We start from the raw sequence: 11,144 nt of genomic DNA, 5'->3' as shown, positions 1-11,144 counted from the left end.
CTAATATGGACTACTCCTTGGATTAGGATTATAAAAGCTGTGTGAGGCACACACAAACAACAAGAATGAAATGCGGTCATTAGGACTCTAAATAATGTTATTATGCTTTCACTTTTTGCAGTGAGAATAAAATATTGGTGGGACTATTGAAACAAGAACTCATTCTGAGTGGGTAAAATTTTCTCTAGCAGCAGTAACTATTATAGCAGTAAGAGCCTCAAACAGGCTGTAATTTGTTTCATACTGTGACCAGTGTTTTGCTTTATTTATTGGACTTTGCACTGGTGCAAAGTTTACCCAAGTACTGTGCTAACATGCTGTACTTAAGTACACGACTAAGGTACTTGACTTTACTTGAGTATTTCAATTTCATGCCATTTTACTACACTAACATTACTTGACAGCTGTGGTCCCTAGACACACTATCTGAATCACATATTTTGTTTAACAAAGCACAAAATTGCTGTTGGAACCCTTCTGCCCTCTCACCAATACATTCTTTGTAGTGTATATGTACCCTATTGCACTAATACTAACTAACATACCATATGTGCATAATTGATAAATGTGTTATATATGCTGGTGGCATTACATGGCATATATATGGCTTTATGTATGTATAAGCAAGAATACATGGAGAGGCATGATATATATGTATACCATTACCTGACCACATGCTCAGCATAAGTTGTGTGTATATCTGCATATATTTCATGGGAGATGTGAACATTTGCAGACTTTGAAAATAACTTGCACTGCTAGGACAAGTAAGATCATATATCTAGGTAACAATGCAAATGCAGACAATAGTGATGCAATAACCATGCCAATTGGTTATTTCATTACTATTACATGTGCTTTTGGATCCCTTTGGGTTCTGGGGCCGTGGGCAGTTGCGTTTTTTGCCTAGTTTCTTTGCCAGTGTCATTAAAGAATTATGTGTTTCCTCATTTCTGTCTTGCATTTCAGTTTAATGTTTAGGACTGAGGCAGTCCCTTCTTTTAAACAAGACTAATAATTTCTATACAGTCAGCGAGACACACATTTTTTTTTTTAAATGTATAAGACAATATGCCACTTGTATTAGTACCTGGTGTCACAATAAGTATCCCGAGGAAAAGAGTTTGAATTGAAAATCGCTTTATGAACGGAATAACGGTGCTTACAGAGAGCATTTTGGCCGCATGAGTAAGATTTTTTATTTTAAACTTTTGATACTTTTTACATTTTTTTTTTAACTTTCTTAATATGGTATTCCAGCCATTTTGTATTTCACTTTTATAAAATGCCCCTTTAACTTAAATTAAATGCAACGCACTTACCCTTAATGAAGTGTATTGCACTTCACTGTGGTATTGCAAATTTTACTGAAATAAACGGAATATTTTTCCACCTTCGCTTATGTGTTTTACTCTGTCGTAATACAACTAAAAACGCGTGTGTGTGCCAACACTACGACCACGATATTACAATGTCCAAATAACATTTAGCAAAACGCTTTGACGTGTCACACAGCTGAGAGCTGGAGCGCCTGACAAAGCTCTCAGCTGTGACCGTGAGAGCGCCGTGTTGTATTGCTACAGGTTACACGGCCGCTCATTGGCTCCATTGACCGAACAGACCGAAGTAGGTCCCCGGAATTTAACGAGCCGTACCATTTTTGCTAACGCGGGGTGTTTACGGGAAATTAATGATTGTTTGTTGCCGCTTTCTCACCCAACGTATAAGCACGATGTTCATTGGAACACACTTCCGACTTCCCGGTTAGCGTATTTTATTCTTTTTGTATGCATGAGCCGAAAAATGTGATTGCTTTATAACTTTGTCATATGAGTTCCACCCGCCTGACCAAGGTGACGGTTTGGCTCAAAATGGCTGGAGAGAAACAGTTCTGAGGATCGACGGTATTACCAGGTATTTACGAAAAATGAGCCTGTCTGTAGTGTGAAGGTGCTTCCTCCACATAACTGGGGATCCAGGTGAGACATGTTTACAGTAATTCCAGCATTTCCGCCCAGCCCGTTGCTTTTCGAGAGACAAAATGAAGCCAAACCGGACTCGTTTGCAATGTTATCACGGTAGCCTCTTCATGCAGAAGTAAGGAGTTCTGGCTTTGGTTTTTATTTACAGTATGAATAACAGACTCAGACTCAAACAATAGCCTACATAAAGAATAGGTTTTACACGAAAGTGCACATGCAAGAAACAGCGGCTGGATAAACGTATCGCAGATGTCATACACTGTGTGTGTGCAGCTAATGAAGAGCAGGCCTGTGGCTAACCCTGCAGCTGTGCATCGTAGACGTACGTCACCAAGGTAGGATTCCCCGCAGTAAGATGTGTGCAGAGACAGGACCGAGAAGTGAGATGTGCAAACAGAGAATGGACTGTAAGCAACCTCACTTCTGTCCTCACTTCGTCTTCCGTCCCGTGCCTCACCAGAGCTGGACTAGCAAGTGTGTGATGATAGACGTACACCTCAGAGGAGTGTGTATAGTTAGGTTTTGCGGATTAATAGGCATTGTGCAGACTAGAGGAGTGAATAGTGTGCATTAGGATGGATCATCTGTCTTTACCTTAAACAGCTGAGGTCCCAGATAGAGCAAAAATGTAGGTTTTGTGATGAGTATGTACATGAGCCTATTAAAAACAATGCACAGTATACTTAGTATTGACTGACTCTTATTGCACTTTAGAAAATCAGTTTCCATCTAAGTTGATGTGAGATGTTTATATTGTGGTATGTGTCATAGATCTGCCTGTGTTATTGCAACAAATGTTGCAAACGTGCCGATGTTATTTACATTAGTTTCAGTATATTAATTGTCAAATTTACATATACTATAATTGCACACTAATTAATTGCACTCACTGCTACAGGACCTTTAGCACTTGAATAACTATGATTGGGATTGTGTGCTTACATTATATATTGCATATTTTCTAGGGCAGTTGTAGCACATACATGCAGATTAAACAATACAATATAATTACAGAAAACTATATTACTGTAGTGATGCACCAGTCCAGTGTACTGCTGCTACTTACCAGTAAACAAGATGGCTTGTTATTGGCTTGAACTGGCGTGGCTGATTTACTAAACTGTTACTTGCTGCACTTTTTCTGTCACTGTCAAGTTGTAACTGTAACACTGCAATTTTACAAACCTAAAAATAATTCCAGTTATTCGACAAGAAAATAAAAGCACTGGTATGCAGATCAGTTCCTTAAGGTATAAGGAACAACATTAGGAGAGAGAATTAAAGAGCTCCTTGCATTGATACAGTGAGTACTTTGGCAGGAAACAGGCCATAGTTTGTGGCACCCTTAAGAAAACGTAAGCTCATGCATTTCCTCATATATTTCTTGCATTACTCCAGGAGGAGATGAGAGTTGGTTTTCGGACCTACCGTTCCACGCTGTCCATGCTGAGACCATGATTTATTGCTTTGATCTAGTCTCGTGAGCAGCTCGTGTGAGTGGTGTTACTGTCATATTAAGATGATTCTTGGTCCCTGAGGTGTTTGTCCTGAAGATTTAGATTAAATGCTTCTAAGATTTTCAAAATGAGGAATATAAGCCGCTGTGGTGACATGAAGATGGATTCTTAGTGAAGAAGAATATTCCCGTCCAGTCAGATCCATTATTTTGGAACTGGATATCTTTCTCACTGGGTATGTTCCAGAATGTGTTCTTGGCTTTCCTTTGCACATACAGCAATTTAGTGTTTTCACTATCTGCAGCAGCCCAGTTTTTGTTGCCTAATGTATGCCGTAAAGGTCAGCAAACCCCACCTGTTTGTTTTTATGCAGAGAAAACTTTCTTTTCAGAACTGGCAGGGAGAGATGTTCCGATGTTGTCTTTTCTCAATCACTCACACACTTTTTTTTTGTTTTTTGCACTAGCAACTTTAATACTCATTACAGAAACTTACCTAAAATGACAGAAACGATCTCTGGGAAAAATTTGCAGCCAGCTATAGCAGGTGATTGAGATGGTTTGACCTCACTTTTTGGGAGGTTTCATGTTGTTTTCCTTATTTTACAGTCAATGGTTGAATCATTTTACTGTATTAGACTGTTCATGTACTCCACGTATGTTGGTATATGTATTGTAGTTTACGATACTGTCATTACTTTATGTCACATGTAGTACTTGAGTCATAGCTCTGGTAGTGTCGCTTGTAATGAGCAACTGCTCTTCTTTCACCTGTAGATGCTATTAGCTGGATAGGAAAATTCTGAGTCAACAGAGCTTGTTGATAGCCAGCTTGGTGTTACTGGTCATCTAGGACAGCCAGTACTCAGTGGCTTGGTTAAGCCAGATAACCCCAACAGAACTACACTAAGTTGAACTGGCTTCATGAGGTCAAATCAAGAGCTGAAACAATAAGTCAAATGATTGATCAGTCGACTGACAGAAAATTGTTTCATTTTCTGATGTACTTTTCGAGCAGAAATCCCAAGAGATTTCTAGTTTTAGTTCATCACTGTGAGGCTTTAATGCTTTTCTCTTTCTCTTTTGTATGTCTGTTAAAAAAAATTACTGTGAAACAATGTAGTAATTATAACCTCCCTTATAGAACTGTCAATGTCAGTCTATATAGATCAGGCTATAGTTTGTCACTAAATGTTTTTGAGTGTGGAAGGGATTGTATCTGGGGACAGTCCTGGTCTTGGTTACTTCCACGGAACATGTTGTCAGTAGTTTTTAGGACTCTAAATAATATTAGAGAGGTGGGGTACATCCTGGACTGGTCGCCAGTCAGTCGCAGGGCTGACACACAAAGACAGACAACCACACACTCACACACTCACACCTAGGGGCAATGTAGAGTAGCCAGTTAACCTAATGTGAGAGTTTCTGTGATTGTGGGAGGAAGCCAGAGTACTATCAAAGGAATTCGAACCTGGAACCCTCTTGCTATGAGGCGACAGTGCTAACCACTGCACCACAGTGCCGCCCCAACGCAGAAAATGTCACCGTGAAAACTAGACTCACATTTGATTAATTGACTAGTTGATCAAAATAAAATGGATGAGCCACTCCTTTGATAAAATTCATTTGTCAAATAAAAAAAAAATCCACAAATTTGATAGTTCCATGTTTTAAATGTGTGAATTTGCTGCTTTTTCACTCTTATGTCATAGTAAATTGATACTTTGGATTGTTTGAATAAAATAAGACATTTTGAATATTTGCTGGTATTTTACCAACCAAATGATTGCTTGATTGAATAAGAAAGAATATGGCGTACTAATTGATAATGAAAATAATCATTATTTGTCGCCCCAAAGAAAACAGTTGGCACTGTTTTCTGTGGATTATCAAAAGATAAAACCAAAAACACTTCTATGCTTTTGAGTACCACAAGAGCTAAGTGGCTAAATATGTTTTATTTCAGCTTCGGTGAACTGAATCTTTCATGCTCTTTCTAAAAAGTCCCACTCCACCATAACTGTTTGCTTTGTGAGATCTCTGTATGCTTCACGTTATGTAAGTGCAGGTCACATAAGTTGAGCAGAATGGTGTCAACACACAGTTCATGTAAGGTATTTTCCACAATATATGACTTAGTCAGTTCTAAAGCTAATCATATAGAGGTAAATCAAATTTAAGTCTGGCTCCAGTTCATCTTGTAAATTACATTGTATTTCTATTCATTGTTCATTTCAGAGCACCTTGCTGTTCACTTGGAAAAGTGGTTAGCCGACACATTTTTTTTGTGAATATTTTCTGCAGACTCAGAGCAGCTCTGTGGCCTATAGATGAGTCAGTGTCAGGAACACCCTGCCTACACACACACACACACACAAAACAGAGTTTGACTGCAACTGCCTCCTTTATCTCACAGCTCACCATGGGAAATGTCTTGCACTTTAAGGTTCATTGCTTACAATGATTATAAAGGAACAGTTACACGGTGTGATATCATTTATCACCAGAATATAAGTGAGAGGCAGGCATGTAAACGTGGCATCCAGCGTAAACACATGCCAAGCGAACGACTGGAGCGTTTACTTTGGCCAGAGAGTAGTTCCAGTGTGGTTTCACATGTGGCTAGATGAGGAGGGTGGAAGCAGGCAGAGGAAACTTAGATGCTTGTCTAACATTTCCGCTCAATCATAACCAAGATCATGTTACCATAACACACACTCATCCCCCCGCCCCCCACTCAGGCGCCACTCATAGTCAGGCTTTGAACTAACAGTCTAAGTAGTAGGTTATAACAAAAACAGTCAAGAGCATTCCCAAATCTTGTTGACAATTTGCACAAGCTGTTTGATAATGCAGTCAAACATTCATTCTGCACAAAGTGGCTTGCGGGTTGTACACCGTGTAGCTGCTTTTGTATTTTTTCTATCTGATTGTATTTTTCTGAGGTGAATTTTCACTTTAAGGCTTGGCCTACTTTTTCAATGATGGCATCTCTACATTATGGGTGTAATATAGGCACTGCAAGACTGAATAAAAATTAAGCTCTTCCCTAAAAACATTAATGGCCGGGCTAATTGAGTTACACATTCAAAGATGGAATCCTTTTGTGTAGGTTTGGGAAGAAAACCTCTAGTTCTGATACAAAATCAAAAAGTCCATCAGCCTGTTTAGCCTAATTGAATAAAACTGTTGAAGTTGTCTTTTTTTAGTCATAGCTGAATTATAAGGAGCTGATATGTATCCCATCTGCTAAGTGCCGCCCAAAGATGTCATGAGTGGAGAGTTGAAGAACAAGGAAAGTGCATCTCAAGTCTGAATAATGAATGGAGAGCATATTGTGGATGGAAAAGGGAGGATGTGGTTCAGTAATAGTCTGGTGAACATTTCTTCCTCTGCTAAATTGTTGGTCTTGCTGGACTTCTTGTTTCCAAGAAAACTTAATGAAAATTACATGTGAAGCTTAATGACTGACTTTTACAGGATTTGTATGCTGCAGGCAGCTAAGACATATTATTATATTAGGCTGCTCCTTTGAGCATTAGCGTAGTTCCTGGCTATGTTCCACTTCCAGCAAACCATTTTGTTTCGCTGTGTGCATGGTAAAAATTTGTCATTGCCTTCGACCTGTATGGTCACTGCCATGGTAACTCTTCATTATCTGTCATTTCGCTCAGTGTAATGATATATTTATAAAACATAGTAAGTCTCTTCTTTTTTTTAAAAAAAAGAAAAGTTCAGTAGACAATAGCATTTATAAATCTGGGTAGGGTAACTCTGCCCCTCCCTTGCTAACCATGCTGAAGTGCCCCTGAGCAAGGATCTTAACTCCAGACTGTTTCAGCAGCCGACAGCAGACGAGACTGTGGTTGAACAGACCAGGTTTCAGCCCAAGTGTGGAGCAGGGTGTTCCTGTAAAACACCATTTGTGCTCAGTGAAATAAGCCTTAAAAAAAAAGGAAGTTCTGCCATAAAAAAGGCTTTAGTGGCTTAGCGCTATATGAGTTATTTTAATCAGGGGTTTTCATCATTTCTATTTTTGTGTAGGTATTTTTGCTTTGCGGCAGGGTATTTCTTTAAAGATTTATTTGGCCCTACGTGTATATTCATTATGTGTAATGCATGTTACAAGCGCTAATAGCAAAATCGAAGATCTTCATTTTGTCTTTGGAACTTGACAGGCATTGTTAACTACCTGATGACATTTTATGACCAATTTTCATTAATTCATTATGAAAACATTGTCCCTATGATTGATCCTGAAGACATTCACGACCTACGCTCCACAGATTACATCATGGATTCTTCTTTGGATTCGTGTATTGGAAACAATGCAGCATCAGTTACAGTTAGCAGCATCATGAATTAAGAGTTCGTGTCAAAATGAACTTTCTTTAATGAAATATTGGTTTAAATGGAATTCACTGGTTATTTCAAGTCTGACCATAGTCTTCTGGGCATTTCAAATGAATGGTCTTAATTTTTTTCCTTTGCTAAGTGAGCATGGTATAAGCAGGATAATGCTGTTTCATACATCTTTGTTCTAGTTGTAAAAAAAAAAAAAAGAGAGGTTCTCCCTTAGCTTATGGAGCTATATAACGGTTCCATTCCTGGTTTAAATGTTTAGGCCTGTGTGAAGAGCTATGCATTTATTTATGTCTGCGACCCAAATTTTTCAATTAGCTTCAGACACTAGGGAAAATATAAGCCATTTTGGGCCTACGTGTTTATTCTGTCTGAGACAGACTGAATTTGAAACCCAAGCCCACGCCTTGTCATTCCTCTGTCCCTCCTACCCCAGCGATGGCACGTGCATGAAAGGCAGCAAAGAGGCGTTCACTTTCATCCCCTGTCATTTGGATACTTCCCAAAAGTCCTGTCTAACTGCTGCTCGTTTTTCTGCTCGTCCCACCCACCATCTCCTCAGCCTCTCATCCCTCTGCATATCTTTCTTGCAAACACGTTTGTGTCTCTCCCTCTCTCCATCCCACAGCTATGATTTAGGCGTCAGGGTTGCTCCCACTCCCTCCCAGCCCTGGATCGAGTTACCCTGCCATTACTCAGTCGTTCCCCCCACGAGGGTGCTCCGTGTCAGGCATTACGGAGCCTGCTTGCCTGCTCGCTGCCTGCTTCTCCGGACCTGTGGACTAGCACAGTTCAACCACAGACGCCCCTGGTCAGTGGAGTCGCTCCAGCTATGGCACAGACTCGCTGGAAAATTATACAGATGTGCGAGCGGCGGCAAGCGGGGTTAGCTGTAGTTTCAGAGCTGTATTTTCAATTTCGTGTGGGGTGAAGGGAACTCCAGCATAAGGGCTGCTCTCATCTGACTGTAGGACAAACGGGTTATATTAAAAGTCTTTTTGTTGTTGTTTTTACTCTCACACCCACAAGAGTTTACTGGCAGCGTTGTGGGCTGCATAACAAACCCAGCCCTAGCATGCGTCAATAGTCGACTGGTGATTTGTGGACCTCATCGTTTTATGGTTATGTAATGTCGGTTCCCTTGACGAGTAAAACCTCTTGTTAAACCCCACGCCACCCTACTCTCATAAAAGTGAGTGATGCAGTCAGTGGTATGAGGGCCTTGCTACCCCAGTTATGGTTGGTCTATCTTCCTACAGTATGTGCCATGGGACTGGATGGGATCTGTCCTGTTGGGTTAGCCAAAGCATGACAGAGCAGAAATTTCATTGGCTTGGCTTCATCGTTTGATTAACGCATGCTGAGTAAAAGTACTAAAGGTACTAAATCTCTTGAGAGACTGTGGGATCCCACAGGTCTAATTTACGAGAATCAGTGGGAGAAGGTGTATACCTGTGTCTCTGCCCATGCCCTTTCATAGAGTGTAAAATTTTATAGAGGCTACAGCATTCTCCTCCTTTTAAGCCTGTTGTGCACTCTAGTGGAGCCATAACTCCCTTTCGGCTATCGGCCAGCTTTCAGCTCCTCTGTAATTTATTTAGGTCTGACATATGGCTGTTCTGTGTGATGCAAGGTAGCATATCACACACAGGACGGCCCACTCAGGCTAGGCTAATCCTTTCTAATTGAAAGGGAGGCAGCGTTGTGGGCCAGTGGCTGGTATGTCGCTCATCTCCCTGCTTGTTTTACAGTAATGAGACATCTGGGGCTGAAGAACAGAGCTGTTTGTAGAAGGAGTAACGGCTTCTGTGCCTAAAGGCCTGCAGGGCTGTCACAGACAGCACAGAGCTGACTACTTCAGGCTGTATGTGGGCATTTTATCTGCAGTCTCATTTGCCATGCTAATGTTAGACTGAGTTTATTTCATTGGAAAGAATAATAATTTTGGGGATATTTAGGACAAGGTTAAGGCTATTTAAGGGTAAGGAAGGATATATATCTTTGCCCAGAGGATAGAGTCTACTAATATTAGGCCTAATATGCTGTCATTGTGAGAATGAAGGCTGTTATTTAGCTGTATTTAGTGCATGTTGCTTGTGTATATGAAAACAAAATAGTTTGCATAAAACTAATGTATTTATAGTTTATTTTGTCACTTTTATTAGATGCCCAGGAGTGCCTGCGCACACTGAGCCCTGTAAATACTGTGTACACTCATACAGCAGGCAGAGTGGGTGTCAGCCTGTTGTTCCAGGTTGTTGCATGGCACAGTCTCATGGCAGCTGTCTTTGTGAGCAATAGATAGTAAATGGTATTCTTCTACTTAACCAAAGTGTTGCCATATCTTTTCTTGTAGGCTAGGGGTAATTTGACACAGTTTGGGTGTATAAACTCAGTCTCTTTTTAGTTGTTTGTGTTTAAATTGGCATGGTAGCTTATTGGAAATTGTTTCTAACAAGGTAGACCTGGCTGTCAGCTGATTTTTATATGTATATAGATCTGAGGATTATCACGAGTGTTGTTTTGTGTGGTGAGCTGTTGCTGCCAATCTTTTCAGATGTTATTTCATTTCGGTGACTTGAGGACATGCGCCACTTGCTCTCGATCTCAATTGTGCTGGAATGTGCTACAGCTGATACGCTTAAACCTCAAGAAGTCACATCAAAATGCTCTATCTGAATGGATATGTTTGAAGCATGTGAGAGGAAAACACATTTAAACACGCTGAGGGCCCCTCTAATTAAGTAGATTAACTAATGCAATTTTTAAGCCCTGTGCTGCATACATTTCCATATTACTGAAGAAAATGTTATATTGAAACAACCAACAATCCTTAACAATCCTTAATACGGTACATTACAGTTCCTGCGTAATGTTATGCAGTCATGCTTTTAATTCCCACTTCATTCCATATCTCCATTTATAAAAGCAATTAAAGGGGAAAACATCCAAGGGGGTGAATACTTTTTATTGGCACTGTACATACTGTTGGCCATCTGAACTGTGGGATGACTGTATTAAATAATGTGTGTGTGTAAGCAGCTTTCAGTGTGTCTTTCACAGTTTTGTATAGGGCCACAGCAGACTGAATGAACTACAACTTATCTCAGCGTTGTGGCTTCAGTTTTCTTGTGGAGCTGCACCCTGATCTAGTTTGTAGCACTCAGGTATAAATGTCGTAACTCTGGTTATCCTGGCTTGACATGGTGTTTGAGTGGGAAAAACACTAAATATATATTGCTTTTTCTTAGCTTTTTGATATTATTGCCACTTTGTTTATGTGCCCAAAGCTACAAGCAGCCCTACTGGCCTTGTATTGCCATTTACACACAGTAATGTTGACC

At 40.2% G+C, this 11,144-nt stretch overlaps 1 protein-coding gene across 6 annotated transcripts in view; it reads left to right on the top strand.

Annotated features, from left to right (window-relative positions):
- Nucleotides 1–1,608: 1,608 nt before the first annotated feature.
- Nucleotides 1,609–11,144, top strand: part of znf438 (zinc finger protein 438) — a 41,603-nt gene continuing 32,067 nt past the window's right edge. For 2 of the 6 annotated variants that reach the window (XM_046371143.1, XM_046371146.1), the window contains exon 1: nt 1,610–1,914. The gene's annotated coding sequence lies outside the window, so the exon portion shown is untranslated. Of the gene's footprint in view, nt 1,980–11,144 lie in introns of all 6 variants that reach the window. The other 4 variants (XM_046371144.1, XM_046371145.1, XM_046371148.1 and 1 more) reach the window with 3 other exon arrangements.

Source organism: Scatophagus argus, chromosome 18 (assembly GCF_020382885.2).
Source record: "Scatophagus argus isolate fScaArg1 chromosome 18, fScaArg1.pri, whole genome shotgun sequence".
NCBI lineage: Eukaryota > Metazoa > Chordata > Actinopteri > Scatophagidae > Scatophagus > Scatophagus argus.
The sequence above is the reverse complement of the archived record's forward strand: the minus strand, read 5'-3'. Positions and strand labels throughout refer to the sequence as shown.